General features: G+C 35.4%; 1 protein-coding gene across 2 annotated transcripts in view; it reads right to left on the bottom strand.

Annotated features, from left to right (window-relative positions):
* The window catches only part of lingo1a (leucine rich repeat and Ig domain containing 1a), a 221161-nt gene that overhangs the window by 176517 nt on the left and 28656 nt on the right, over positions 1-15988 (bottom strand). The window contains exon 2 of one of the 2 annotated variants that reach the window (XM_049474334.1): positions 9795-9880. The exons of the other annotated variant lie outside the window; for it this stretch is intronic. The gene's annotated coding sequence lies outside the window, so the exon portion shown is untranslated. The remainder of the gene's footprint in view (positions 1-9794; positions 9881-15988) is intronic. 2 annotated transcript variants of the gene reach the window in all.

A 15988-nucleotide genomic window follows, 5' to 3' on the forward strand; every position in this document is an offset into this window, starting at 1 on the left:
CATGGCAATATATATTTATAAAACTCTATAATTCATCATAGCCATGTTTATAATGCATCACGAACTGTGATTACTATGCATTAATAGCTGTGTTTATAACATGTTATACATCAATACCAAGAAACTCAGTTCCAGCTGACAGACTGTATCATGACTAAAACAGCTTCCAACTTATAAACACACCCTCAGTAATCCTAAAAATATATTTTTACCCACACATGAATTATACATGTCTTGAATATAATATTAATTATAGTCAATTATAATGTATTATAACAGGTCTTTGTGCGCTCTAAGTAAAGTGCCAGACTATCATTGTATGACTAGATTATTAATGATAGAGATATACTATTTTAACATATATACCATAAGCATAGCATATAATGTATTATGATCACAAGTTATAATGCTTAATAAACATGGCTATAGTTGGTTATGCATTTTTATAAATATTTATAGCCATGTTTATAATGCCTTATGAATGCATTACAATATATTATGAATGTGGTTAAAGAGTCTAATAAAGATGACATTCATAGAAAGTGTTACCCACTTTTTGTACAGGGCCATGTAGGGTTGGATTTTTTTCAATTATTAACTCCTTAATAATAAAAAAACTTCATTTAAAAACTGCATGATCTGAAAAATTTAAAGTGACAAACATGCAAAGACTATTTTACAATTCTGTGTGTCATAAAAAAATCATACATAAATAATTCTACACTTTTACAGGTCAATCCCAGATTTGATATCTGGATGACATTAGCATATTTGGATAGATATTTTCACTCATGCTTTAGTGTGTCATCGTCTCTTCCTTTCTGCATGAAAGCAGAATAATATTGGAGTGGTTATCCTCATGAGACAGGAACAAGGTAGCTGTCAGTGAAGAGAAAACAGCCGAGCTGCTTTTGATACTATTTTTGCTGGGGTGTAGAGAGAGGGGTTGGGGAGAGGATTGGGAAAATGTGAGACGTTTTATTTTCAGTAGTGACGATGAATTGCTAACAGCTTATGTTGACAGTACTCTGCACAATTCACTATAGGAAGAACTGATTATTCCAAAACTGTGACCAAAGTTTGTGCCTACAACAGCCCATGAGATATTTAGCTCCAATATCTATGATTTTGTGGCAAATTATACCTTGTATAGCTGTCAGAATTAGACCCTGTTGATTCCTACCTGCTCAGAGTAGGTTAATGTGACCGTCTTAGTAAATAGCGCGTGTAGTGAGAGTGTGAACTGAAGTTAAATAGAAAATAATATCCTTTTTGACAGCTTTGTATGTATAGATTTATTTAGCCCTCATATTTCTATTGGGTGTATTGAGTCAGTCATATCTGTAGTAGTAGTACAGTTTCCTTACCTGTAGATGATTATTAATGATATTTCTAAAAGAGAAGCCTCAGCGTTGAAGATCAGTGTAAAGAGAAGATTTTTAACACTTCAAATATAAATTTATAGTCCAGTTCCTGTAAAACTGCATGCAATAAAATGTTGAACACTGGCAGGAAAAAAGAACAGAAAGAAGCTGAATGTGCAGCACTTATTTATTGACTGTATATTATATATTACTGCCTGTATTTTGTCAATTGAAATAAAAACCTGGATTTACATTGTGTTAAATTGTGTTGAAAAAAACAGTATCTGCTCAGCTGCCATATGTTTGGTGATGTAAGGCTTGGATGGAGCTCACCATCAATGAAAACCCATCCCATAAGGCTTTCTACACTCTATGTGCTTTAGCTAATGTGAAGGCCACGTAAAGTTTAGAAGTCTGTACATCTCTGTTATTTTTCTGTTAACAGGAATGTAATGAGGAAATTTCATACTGGAATTCACAGAGCTCTTGAGAGCGACCCATTCTTTCACTAATGTTTATAAACTGCAAAAAAACTAAATATTTGCAAGTGTGCAAATGATCTAATTTAAAAAAATAAACCTTATTTTATTTCTCTTATAGGATATAAGATATGTTTGTCTTGCTAAGCATTATAAGTGTAAGATTGATTTTTTATTTTATTTTATTATTTTAGAAATAAGGATCTTATTCAGTCTTTTTTTCTTAGTTTTTAAGCACAAAAAGTCCCCAGTCAAGTCATTCTGATTCTTGTGTACACATTTAAGCCAAAAAAATAGTGAATTTGTGCGTCATTAGGATCTTACCTTACGCAATTTTGAGACTTGCTAATTTTAAGAAATCTTACTAACAAATATTTGCTCACCCCATATTTTTATGCGTTTATGTCTCAATTTACATATATATTTTGTCTAGTTTTTTTCCTGATGGATTTTTTTTTGCAGTTTTGAAGCAGTGTGCATGCCAAGGCAATTGAAATGGAAGTGATTGGAACACCTGAGTTCAATGATGTGTAATATAGTGTATTAACAGAATGTATGTGTGTTCATTTTAAGCTCGAATTGCAATATGAATAAACCCCTGTTGTCTTCTTTTTCTCAGCCATGTTTACATCCATATCCTTTTCCTTTGATTGGCTTTTTTGAGCAGAAAACACTCACAACTGCTACAGCAGTGGTTTCACTGTTATCTGCCATGTTTGTTTACATTCAGCTTGTGAGAAATCCCACCTGCTCTCAAGATGTAGAACAGTTTACGAGAAATTCACGCAAGGTTTTGAGGATCCGAGGTGTTGGCTGGTCGAGGGGTTATTCTATAAGTGTGAGGAGTTTGAAAACTTTGTGATAAAAATATACTGTTCCTTTTGACTGCCCCTATAAACACTCCAAACATTAAAAAAAATCAATTTGTCAATTTTGTGTAAATCAGTTGAAAGAGTTCGGTGTCAGAAATCATTTGTTACTATGAGGTGTTTGGATGGCTCCTTTATTGTAACGTTACAATCAGGAAATGTGCATAGAACCACCCCTTACCTGTCAACCCCCACCAGAGCCCCACCCATTAGTTAAAGAAATGCCATTTCTGTGTTTTTGTGTTTCAATCGCAGCTCAGCATGAACTAGCTTGTTCATGTTTTGCCTTTTATAACACAAGGTAACACTAATGTGCAGTTAACACTAAGTGTGCACGCGGCTTATTTGCATAAAAGTGTCAGAGCCCTTTAACAGCTCCTTCTGAAAGGGACTGAAACTGGCTATGATAGATAGATAACTGATGAGGTATCTGTATAGCCCATAGACCTATTCTAACTTGCATAAAAAGAGGTGTAACATGTCCCTGTTAAGATATAAAAAAATCTATAGTATGACAGGATAGAGTCAAAGGGAGTCAAATGAGAGAGAAGTAGAGAACCTTCAATAGATATGCATCTGCTGCAAATAGATGAAGAGCACTGGAGTCCAATTAAGTTGTTCAAATGTGCTACTATAAAAAAATCATGATGAACAGACATCTGGGGGCTTTTTTAATTACCCTGAAGGAGCATGCCCCCAGCCCCCCACTTAGTGAAGACTTAACCTCCTGATCTTCTATTGACCTAAAGGCTAATTGAAGAGTTCATTTGCAAAAACAGATAGTAAGAGCTATCCTTAAAACTTGGCTTTATCTTTTTTTTATGGGAGATGAATTCTTTATTATCAATTGTGATTTATTTCCTGGAAACAAATGCAGCATATGCATTCTTCCTTTCCATAGAAAGCTAGATTTAAACTTTAAAATAAGATCAGAGGGTTTCCTCAGGCCGTGGGGAGAAATCGGTATTCTCTGTTTCAGGCAGCGCAGGAGAAGAGTTAGAGCAAGCCTCAGCAAAACATCTCCACTGCTGTTCCAGACGCAGAGAAAACACCGTTCTTTTTTTCAACAGAAAGGTTGTTAAAAGATACAGCAACTATCTGAAAAGATGTCCAGCAGCCATCACTACAGAAACCTCAGTCTCCACTCACGGGTGAACCTATGTGTGACTGAAGGCTTTTCTGTTGTTTTTTTTTTGTTCTTTCTTTCTAAAGATCTCCTCTTATTGTTCTCTCTGAGATCTTCAACTTTGTGTTTGTATGTGTGTGTGTGTGTGTGTGTGAGAGAGAGAGAGAGAGAGAGAGAGAGAGAGAGAGTGTGTGTGCACATCCTGGAGCATTTTTATTAGTGTATTCGGAGACTTCAGAGCAAACAGGCTGTCCTTCATCTCCCATGGTTGTTGCCATGGAAACAGGGCAGGAGCAGAAAGGGAATATGGGAAAGAACTTTATATTTCCCAGCCTCAGGATCTCTGACTGATCTCTTCTTAGCGCCTCAAATATCGCAGCAAACTTAAACTATAGTAATAATGGCCAGGGCAGGTCAGCTGGAAAACATGATGTCACACAATAAAGGGCTTTAGAGAAGCAGCACACAATGAGATCACATGACCTGTCGACTTCCAGACTGAGAGAAATCCATCGCAGATCACAAGCAGTGTAGTTGTGATGATTCTGGAGCAGGTACAGGTGTAATCTTCTAATGCACCACTTGTAAAGGATACTGAAATGATGCCAAACACTGATAATGCTCTCTTTATGCTAAAAAGGTGGCATTGTGTACAGAAATACACTCATAATAAAAAGAAATCAACAGAAAGGGATAAAATTTGGTGGGTAGTTGCTAACAGTAGCCAGCCAGCCAGGTTTGTTATTCCTGCAGTCGGCAAAATATGAAATTGTGTAGCAGAGCTATTTATCAGAAAGCCAGGAAAGAAATTAACCTGGCTTTTTACCTTTTTAAAATAAACTTTATTAGGTCTTTCAGAGTACATTACAAAATCAAATCATATATTTCCGTCACAATCAACAAAATACAGCATATACAGCTATTTATAGGTATATGTTTGAGAAAATGAACAGGGAACAATGAACATTTCTCCCAAATTCCAAATAAAAATTGTCATTTAGACCATTTATTTGCAGAAAATGTGAAATGGTCAAAATAATGAAAAAGACCCGGCGCTTTCAGACCTCAAATAATGCAAAAAATAAAAAGTTCATATTCATAAAGTTTTAAGAGTTCAGAAATCAATATTAGGTGGAATAACCCTGTTTTTTAATCACAGTCTTCATGCATCTTGGCATGTTCTCCTCCACCAGTCTTACACACTGCTTTTGGATAACTTTATGCCACTCCTGCTGCAAAACTTTCTCTTTTTTTTCTGCTGCAAAACTTTCAAGCAGTTCAGCTTTTGTTTTATTTAGGTAAAATCAAAGAAACTCATCATTTTATTGTAGAATATTTTAAGTTCATGTATTATTTGTTTAAAAACTTTTCTTAAAGCTATTTGGATTTGATTTATGATCGTTTACACCTAGTTTTAAATATAAAAATAAATAAAGTCAAATAAAAGTAAATAGTACCAATAATGTTTTTTTCTTCCTGATCTAGACTCACACATAGTATCACACACGTTCCCTAAAAGTTCTTTACAGTGAAGCCTCCCAATCAAAGTCTTACTCTCTGAAGGGCTTAGGTGCTTATGCTGGACTATTCCTCCACAAATATGTTCACATGAAATGTACTAATTATTGTTATCTTTTGTATGAATCCAGTTGATCTAATCCTCTATTTACCCACATTCCCTTTGCTAGGTTTCATCCTATAGCTTCTTGTGACTGCCTGCACTCTTCTCAGACTACAGCTGACAGTCACGGCCCAAACCCATCCCATACTTCCACATCTTCATGCTGCAAGTGCTGCTCAGTGTGACACACACAATCCAAGAGAGAAGGAAGCATTAAGAGGATTATCCAGAATGAATGTCCCCTGGCTGTCTGAATAGCCCCTTTGTGTCTTCAGACTGAACCACTGTCTTCAATGAGCAGAGAAATTAGACAAATACATTTAACACACACGCACACAGAAAAAAAAACAGACTTGGTAAAATATATGCAGTATTTATGCATGATCTCTGGCTCTGGTAAACAGAAGTGCAACAAACACCTTTTTGCACCTTTGTGAACTTTAGTTATACGTCATTTATATTTATAATGTTAAATATAACCTTTTTATTCACTCTTTCCATTATGTGTGTTATATCTGCCTCCTTGAACAATTACAATTGCTGCCCATTTGTCATCAAATCCATACTATGGTAATAATTTTATTCATACTATGTGAATAATTTTGAATGGTCATACCAAAAGAAATTCTGAAATTACTTGTAATAAACCGTTATTTATTGTAAATTAACTTCCATTCAAAATTAAGAACATTTTTCCTTTTCCTGTCTGTGTAAGCCTTTACAACCATCCATTGAAGCTTTTCAATTAATCTGAAGAACCCATTTAACCAAGTGCTATTTAAGCATCTAAATTATTTTTTTTATTTGTCATGGTTCTTTGTAAATCTACTTACTTTAGTAAAGAGAAGAACCTTGAATATCCTGCTTTTTAAAAGTGGCGTTTCATGTTATATTTTTTTTAATTTGTGTAAAATATACATGTTACATTCTGATGTTGGTATACCCACGTTTTTGGACAAATTTGCAATCCTTGTGTTGCCTTAAACCCATGAGAATGCCAAGACCTTGCAATCTAAAATGTTGCAATTAATAATTCTTTTTTACATTTTTCTTAGAAAGCTTACTTGGACAAAGCTTGTTACTAGAAAGTTTAGTACCAGCATGCTTGAGAAAAATGTATAGCTTTTTGGTAACACTTTCTATGAATTAGACTCTATAAACAATCATAACACATTATCATATATACATAAGGCATTATAAACATCGTTATACATATTGAAAAAAAAAATACATATCACAGCATAAACATGTTTATTTTACATTGTGATCATAATGCATCACCAGCTGTGTTCATAAGATGTAACATGTCAAAAGCATGCTTTAATTACATTTAACCTCTCATTAATTATACTCATGTTAAATATTATAATAACTTATATTAATCCATAATGTATTGTAATGTGTCATTGTACACTTATGTACAAGTAAAATGACAGATATTAATCCTGGGAACATTAATAGTGACAGATATATTTAAATTTTACCCAGATGTGTAACATGCTTCAAACACAGCTTACTATACATTATAATCACAATTCATTAATATATTGTAATAAACATATAATGCTTTAATGCGTTATACATCTTTATAAATATGTATAGCCACGTTAATAATCCCTTATAAATGTGTTATAATGTGTTATGAGTACACATAGAAAGTGTTACCAGCTTTATTATATATTAGTTTGAAAGGAGTATTCATGATTTTTGCGGTAACAGAATGTCTTAACTAATTATTAATTGACACTAGTTAAGAGTTTATTATTCATTAAACCATTTTATAACTAATGTCTCAATTCATGATTGTTATTTACAACATTTTACGCATTGAAATGTTGTAATAATTAATAATGTCTTAACTAGCATCCCTTAATAATTGGTTGAAACATTACTAAACTATTGTTTATAAACTACTGTTTATTATTATACCCTTATTGTGAAGTGTTACCATTTTTACTTTTTACTTTTACTACCTTTGAATTTACTTACTTTTTATTTATTCCTTATAAAATATATGTGGGTTTTTATGATAACTAAGCCTTGATAACTAAGCCCTTTCAATGAATTAATATATGCTAGCCATTTATTCCTTTTATAATAAATTATATTATGTCTTAGTTATTTTCTTTCTTATTTAAAGTTAATTGATATTTCTTTGTTGATAAAGAAATATAAGTCTAAATGAAGCACATTTAATTTTTTTAAGTAGAAAAGTTTAAAATATTTATTGCTCCAAAAAAGGTAGAATACAGTAATACAGTAGGTAATACATTACATAGGTAATACAGTAATTTGTTGAAAAGACTCTTACATTTGTTATGATAATTATCTCTAAATTATTTTCCCAACATAGCAGTTTTGAGATAATATCCTCGAGGAAATATATATTAGGCGTTCTTCTACTGCCAGCACATACATCACACCTACACAGTTTTATACTGTAGTTTCCTGGAATATACCATAAGCTTCACCCCAACATCACACTGCTGAGCCCACATCAGTCCTCTTTATGTGTGGCTCTGATGATGAGCATTAAAATCAATTCCAGACTGAACGCTATATGTCAGTTTTGGAGTTATGGTATATTTTACACTGAATACTCACTCTGTAGAAATCACTGCCCTTTGATGTTTTTTTTTTTTCATAACTTTTCTTGAGACCTGTCACCCTGTCACCAAGTATTCAGCAACCTCTCAACACAAAACGAGACCAATTTACAGCTCCAAACACGTCAGCTCTCAACATATCATTACTGTACCACAGCCATGTGCCGTCATGCTCACAGAGCGCTTCATGAATGTGTTTGGACTGCATGTGTCATACAGAACAGATTGAGATAGCGGTCAAAATCCTAGGAAGCGGAAAGCTCAGAAAAGAGAAGTCTGGCTGAGTGAGACTAAGCTGGATTTGGCAAAAGAGTTTCATGGTTTTTGAGAGAAGATGACTGCCTGCCTAAAATTTTCCTTGGTGTATACCATTTTCAAAAATATTTAATAGAAATATTTGAGCATTTTGATAAAAAGAAACAGTCTGCTCTAGAACATTATTAATCTTTCAAGCTATAAATTAAATAATTCATGTGTATCGCCATCAACTGACCCTTAGCACAATTTAATATTCTTTATTTACACATGGTATTGTTATTCCAAAGCTTAGACCAGCCATTCTTTTCTAACAGAAAGTGAGAGTGAGCTCTCTTTCTCAGTACCTCTGCCAGACAAAACACCAGACACTGTGTCTGTGTGTATAAACCAGTATGGGTCTGCTGTCAATCAATGGAAGAAACAGGACTTAATAATATATCATAATATATTATTAAAAGGTATCACCAGGGAACAAGCTGGTGATGTTCCCCAAACTTAAACCTCCATAACATGATACTTCAGTGCTGGGAGGAAAAAGGGGTCTTACTTAAAAGGGTCTTACTACCCACCAGATAGAACAATTGTACTTGGGATGTGAGAGGTCCTGGCTTCATATCCCGGACGAGTCCCCAATTTTGGTTAAAACCCAGGCTGTAACCACCCAGCATCAGGCTGTAACAAAAAAGTAAGAGTGGGCGTCTCCTTACCTAATACATCTACCAGACAAACCACCAGACACTGTGGATATGTATGAGTTTATATGAGTCTACTGTCAATCAATGTAGGAAATATATATCTTCATAGCACACTGCCTGATTAAAAAAAGTCTCCAGCTGGATTTAAACTGTAAATGATGTGGGGTTGAAGCTGCAGTTGGTCAGGTCTAGGTTCAGCAACAGTATGTGCTGAAAGAATGAGGTCAGCTGACTACCTGAATATTGACCAGGTTATTCCATCAATGGATTTTTTCTTCCCTGATGGCACAGCCATATTCCAGGACAATTCCAGGATTCATGGGGCTGGAATTGTGAAAGAGTGATTCAGGGAGCATGAGATCATTATTTTCACACATGGATTGTTCACCACAGAGTCCAGATCTTAACTCCATTGAGAATCTTTGGGATGTGCTGGAGAAGACATTGTGCAGTGGTCCAACAAAATATTAGAGTGTGTGACGTTTTTTTTTTTTTTTTTGGCCAGGCAGTGAATATAACAGAAAAGCCCAAAAGAGCTCAAAATACACAATACTAAAAAAAGTCTTGTCAATAGGACTTCCAGCCCCAGGTCTTTGGTATCAACAGGAAACAAGCTGGTGATGTTTTTCCAACTTTAAACTTCCTTCACATGATGCTCTAGTGCTGGGAGGGCAAAAGCTAGCAAATGTTTCCTCCATGTCATGTGAAGTTACCAGACACCTGCACTGACTGGCATTGCACAGAGTGCTGAGAAGTAAAAGGGTCTTACTACTCACCAACAATTGCACTTGTGGTGTGAGAGGTCCAGGGTTTATATCACGGATGAGCCCCCAATTCTGTTAAGACCCAAGCAAGGATTAGACTGTAACAGAAAGTGAGAGTGGGGTCTCTTACTGAATACCTCTTTGTGGATGTTTGTGGATGTTTAAAAATATATTAATATATATTAATATATTAATTAATATATTATATAAACCTACAACAAAAGAGCACAAAATACACAAGGGAATCACTGGGGAACAAGCTGCTGATGTTCGGATAGGACAAGCGCTTACACAGCTGCACTCCTTGGGAGCCTCATATTATCACATTTTAACAGTAATAATGCATGCGGTGATATAACAGCCTCCTGAAATACTTAAAAGATGTGCAGTTATGGTTTCATTTTCTGCAGTGAAAAAAAATCAACTACATAATATCATTATCTACTTTTAGCAGGATAAGCTCAGGATGTATGAGACTCTCCTGCATAGAGCCTAGCCTTGTACAGGACATTGATCTAATAAAATTCTGGGCATATTTGCATCTTTAAGTAGTTGACATCTTAAAGTAACACACTGCCACACTGCTATCTGTGCTGTAAAGTCATGCACTTCACTGTCATGCTTGTTATTACTGTCACACATTTACTGACTGCTTACTTTACTGCTGAGTTCATGACCAAGACCAAGTCAGATTGGAAAGAAAATCTTTGAACAGACCTCTAATGACTGATATCCAGTTAAAAAGTTATTTTTAGGACTTCTTCAATGCATTGTTCCATGATGTTGAGTTTTGTATGATTTTTTTTTGTTTATCATATTTCTACCCTGTCAACATGCTCATATGGGACTCATATGGATGGAACATGGACTGTGCTGTGCTCTTGCAGTCATCTTTACAGGACGACCACGCCTAGAGAGAGTAGCAACAGTGCTGAACTATCTTTTTTTTGTAGACCCTCTGTCTTATCGTGGACACATAAACGTCAAGGCTTTTAGAGATACTTTTGTAACCCTTTCCAGCTTCATGCAAGTCAATAATTCTTAAACGTAGGTCTTCTGAGAGCTCATTTGTGTGAAGCATAATTCACATCAAGCAATGCTTCTTAAGAAAAGCAAACTCAAAACTGGTGTGTGTTTTGTTATAGGGCAGGGCAGCTTTAACCAACACATCCAGTCTCATCACATCCTGTCTCCAATTAGCTCTTAGAAAAGTCCTTAGCCTAGGGTTTCACATACTTTTTCCCCCTCACTGTGAATGTTAACATGTTGTGTCAATGTGGACATGATTACTAAAATGTGAAATGTGTTGATTTAAATCGAAAGTTATCAGGAATATCGATATTTAAAATATTTGAAGTCCAAAGCAAATGTCTTTCTCTGTAAAAAAAAATACTTTATATTCCCAGAGTCCTCACTAGCTGTGGAAGTAATTTCTAAGCTAAAATTGCTAAAGGACACTTTGAGATGGAAAGCTGGAAGCTCTGATTTGGAAAGTTTCCAACCCATTTGTCATGAACACAGCATGACAAGTTGACATTTTAAGTTGGCCAGAGAAATAGAAGTGATAAAAACTAAGCAGAACCCAGAAATAGTGGTTAGAAGAGTAGATCAGCCAAACTGACTGATCAGGGGTGTCAAACAGATGGTCATGGCTGCTGGAAGAGCAGAGGCAAAAAGGCATTTCTGCAATCGATGTTTTTTTCATAACCCCAGTTTTGGACATAATGGAGATTTCAGGCTGATTATTAAACAAAAAAATAATAATTAAGCCTCCTTCACCACAGTATATTACACAGCAGTTCTGCGAGATCATAGACAGGCCTGAGGAAAGTTGAGAGTTTCTTCCGATGCCTTCCCTCTCTAACTGCTATATGTTAAAAAATGAAAAAAAAAAAAATCTGTAATGTGGAATAACTCATCACTTTACCTATATTATAACCTAATATATTATAATGCTTTGTGATATAAAGCTTTATACTGTGGTGTTATAACATTTCATGTTTGAGAGAAAGACTTATGTCAAGTGTTTGAAGCATTATGAATCATTTATGAAGCTTTATGAGTGCATTTATAATACTTTATAGATACCTGATTCATAGAAAGTGTTACCCACTTATTTAACCACTCGGGAAAACTCTCTGTAATACAGTAAGCTGAGACTGACCATATACACTGCTGAAAAAAGCACATACAGAGATAAGATCCATAACAATAAACAATAAATAAAGGTTTCAACTGACATTTCCACTTCCACATAACTGCATCCAAACACTTACTTTACTACCTGTGATAAACCATAATACATAGCCTTACATCTTCTTGACCTTTGCAACAATGTTCTGCAAATAACACACCAGCAGAAGCTGCTATCTTCACACACTGTTCTCATTTGAAATAGTATTTGCTCAATTTACAAACACATTTTCTTCAACTATCATTGTTAGGTTTCAATGGATCAATGTTTAATGGGTATTTATTTTAATTTGATAATTTGTAATGTCATGTTAAAGCAGACACTAACCAAAGGGGTGATATTTTTATACATGTGTAGACTTGAGAAGGTGAGGTAAATCATGTATTGGAAAAGAAAACATGGCCACTGAAAGCAGAGATGAAAGGCATGACATAAATTAGTTACCAATCAAAAAATTGAAGCAATGGTTATCAGATGAGTGGAGTACCAACATAATAACTTGTTACTGACCAGTGTTATTACCTAACCCCTAATACTTAGCTAGCTAGCTAGCTGATGCTAACTACTGAAGTTAGCTTGTACTGTTTTTTTTGGCATCTCCTTGGAACCATGACAATATTTAGAGACTATTTGCTTTCAAGGTTATAATAGTTTTGAATTTTTCATTATAGTTACATTTTATTTCTTTTTTACTTTTTCTCCTCCAATTACATTAGTTTTAATTTGTTTTTAGAGTGTACTTGCTAGTTTTTATTTTTTATTAGTGCTAAGTTTAGTTCGTTTTTATCAATTCTAGCATCAGTTTTAGTTTTTTTTTTTCACATTTTGGGTTATCCGTAAGGTGCATGATTCAAAAAGGTGTTATATAATAAAACTCAACCAAAGAGCCCATTAAAGGGAGAAAAATGGACCGGAACCCGGAAATAAAGTAGGAAAATGAACATCAGCACAAGATAAAGATACAGGTCTTTTAACATGTCAGCGTACAACTAACTATACTGTACCTCATATATATATATATATATATATATATATATATATATATATATATATATATATAACATAACATCAGAAAGTGAACACTGTCTGAAATACACTTCTTTCAGAGTGTGTGTGAGTGAGAAAATGTGTGTGTGTGTGTGTGTGTGTGTGTGAGAGAGAGAGAAAGAGAGAGAGATATTTATTAGTTCATTCTCCCACTTGGGGTGTTCTGGCGTATGAGCTACTCACAGTCAGGCTAATAAAGGTTCTAACAGTTAGCGCTCTTATGCTGCTTCTCAAACAAACTTATAGCTGTGAGGTGTTTATTCCACATACTGTATCTCCTGTTTTCTCTACAGAACACATTCTTTTATCTTCCTCGTATTCGCTTATATTCTAATCCCATACAGAATTCTGCAGCTTTTCAGTGTTTTCTGAGGTTATTTCGCGGCTAGCTCTGGCGACTGGAAACAGAAGTAACGTCACGGATCGCGAGGTGCTGCATGTTGCCACAGCTTTAAAACTGCTGGAGTGGAAACAGCTCTTATAAATAAACAAACAGACATGCAAACGAAGCGTATTCTACCTATAATTTTAGTTTGATTTAGTTAGTTTTATAAACACTCCATACACAATTTCTTCACTATTTCATTAGTTTTTGTTAACAATAATAACGTTGCTTGCTTCCAGACTAAAACTGACATTATTCGTGGTTTAAGTGTCTATATCATTTATACTGGGCTAATTAAAGAATTTCTGCTCTTCCTCTGACAGATTAGATAATTTTGCAAATGAGAAGCTTTCCAATGGATACACAAATAACAAAGCTTAGTAATGATTTGATAATTTAGCGAATTAGGATTCGCCACAGAAGAAAAATTACAGTACATTTTAAATCGCCCTTATTAGAACAATGGTGCACTCATTAAACACAGTCATGACAACAAATATAAAACATACAAAACAGATCTGTATTGTTTTCATAGGATGTGTATTAGTTGTGTTTTGTGTATATGTGTGTGTGTGTGTGTGTGTGTGTGTGCATGTTCTCATTGCATTAATAAAAAAGGGATATTTCATGGCTTGCAGGAAGGTTGTGCTATGAGTTATGGCAGCAGCTAAAAGCCTATAGGCTATGCATCATGCATCAATTAAATGTACTGTAGCTGTGCACTGCCTGGCCTATAGCATAATCTCTCCCGTGCTTTCCCTTCCATCTCTCTCAGAGTTCTCCCGTGGAAATGTGAGGACAAGCCCCGGGGTCAGTACAGTGCCCACTCTCTTCAGCATTCCTCTATTTAACATGCCCAAGATTGACTAGCATTAATCACCATGCTAACAAATCCACTCCCACCTTTTCCATCCTTTCCCATCCATCCATTTCAGCTCCCACTCTTAAAGACACAGTTCTTATATTAGGATGATAACACCACCTGCAAACATCAACACACAATTATTCTTTTACACAATGTAAATGTAATATTTAAAACAAGTGTGGAATTATTTTTTTGGTAACAAAAAGTGCTAAACAAACTAGAATATGTTTTACGGTGGCTTGCAAAAGTATTCATCCTTAAGCTTTTCCACATTCTGCCACCCTACAACCACAATCTGAAATGTATTGTATCAAGATTTTAAGTAATAGACCAACACAAAGTAGTACATACTTATGAAGAGGAATAAAAATGATGCATAGTTTTCAGATTTTCAAAATAAAAAATCTGAAAAGTGTGACATATTAAATATTCCGCCCCCTTTATGCTTAAAATAAAGTGCAATCAATTGCCTTCAGAAGTCATTTAATTAGTTAATAGAGTGCCGCTGTGTTCAATTTAGTCTAAGTATAAATACAACTATTCTGTGAAGGCCTCAGTTGTTTGTTAGAGAACACCAGTGAACAAACAGCATCATGAAAACCAACTAATTCACCAGAGAGGACAGAGGTTTAAAGCAGTGTTAAGTTATAAAAACAAATCCCAAGCTTTCAGCCTCCAAAGAAGAACTGTACAATCCATCATCCAAAACTAAAAAGAAGTATTCTACACCTGCAAACCTACCAAGACAAACCATGGCTGTCCACCCAAACTGACAGATTAAGCAAGGAGCACACTAGTCAGAGAAGCAGCCAAGAGACCCATGGTCACTCTGGAGGAGCTGCAGAAATGCACAGCTCAAGTTGGAGAATCTCTCCACAGGACAGCCATATGTTGTGCACTGCACAAAGCTGGCCTTTATGGAAAATTGGCAAAAAGAAAGCCACTTTTTGAAAGAAAGACAGAAAAAGTGCTGTTTGCAGTTTGCCACAATCTATTTAGTTGAACTTTTTCACCTAAATGCAAAGCACAACATGTGAAACATGTAAAAAAGTAACACTGCTCATCACTCTGAACACACCATCCCTGTCCACTGTAAAACACGGTGGTGGATGCTTTTCTTCAGCAAGGACAGAAAAGCTGGTCAGAGTTGATGGGAAGATGGATGGAGCCAAATACAAGCAAAACAATGACTTTAAACATAGAGTCAGTGCTACAGTGGAATGGTTTAGCTAAAAAAATGTGTTAGAATGGCCCTCCATCCAACCTGGATAAGCTTGAGCTTTTTTTGCAAAGAAGAATAGGCATAAATCTCAGTCTCTAGATGCATAAAGCTGGTAGAGACATATCTCAAAAGACTAGCAGCTGTCTAAAGCACTGCCACTATGAGCGGGAGGTCGCAGGTTCGAACCCCAGCTCATGCAGCTTTGCCATCAAGCTTCCGGCGCTTAGAGGGAGCAAAATTGGCCCTGCTCCCTCCGGCTGGGTAGCTGGCGCTCTCTCCCCACATCACTCCTTGGGTGATGTCTGCAGCACAGGGCGTCTGTGAGCTGATGTATCAGAACCGAGCCGTATCGGAGGAAGCATGTGTTAGTCTTCACCCTCCTGATGTATTGGGGCATTACTAGTGATAGGGGGAGTCCTAATTAGTGGGTTGGGTAATTGGCTGTGTAAATTGGGGAGAAAATTGGAAAAAATATAAAAAAAGTCTTGTAGCT

This window comes from Astyanax mexicanus, chromosome 2, assembly GCF_023375975.1.
Source record: "Astyanax mexicanus isolate ESR-SI-001 chromosome 2, AstMex3_surface, whole genome shotgun sequence".
NCBI classification, from domain to species: domain Eukaryota; kingdom Metazoa; phylum Chordata; class Actinopteri; order Characiformes; family Acestrorhamphidae; genus Astyanax; species Astyanax mexicanus.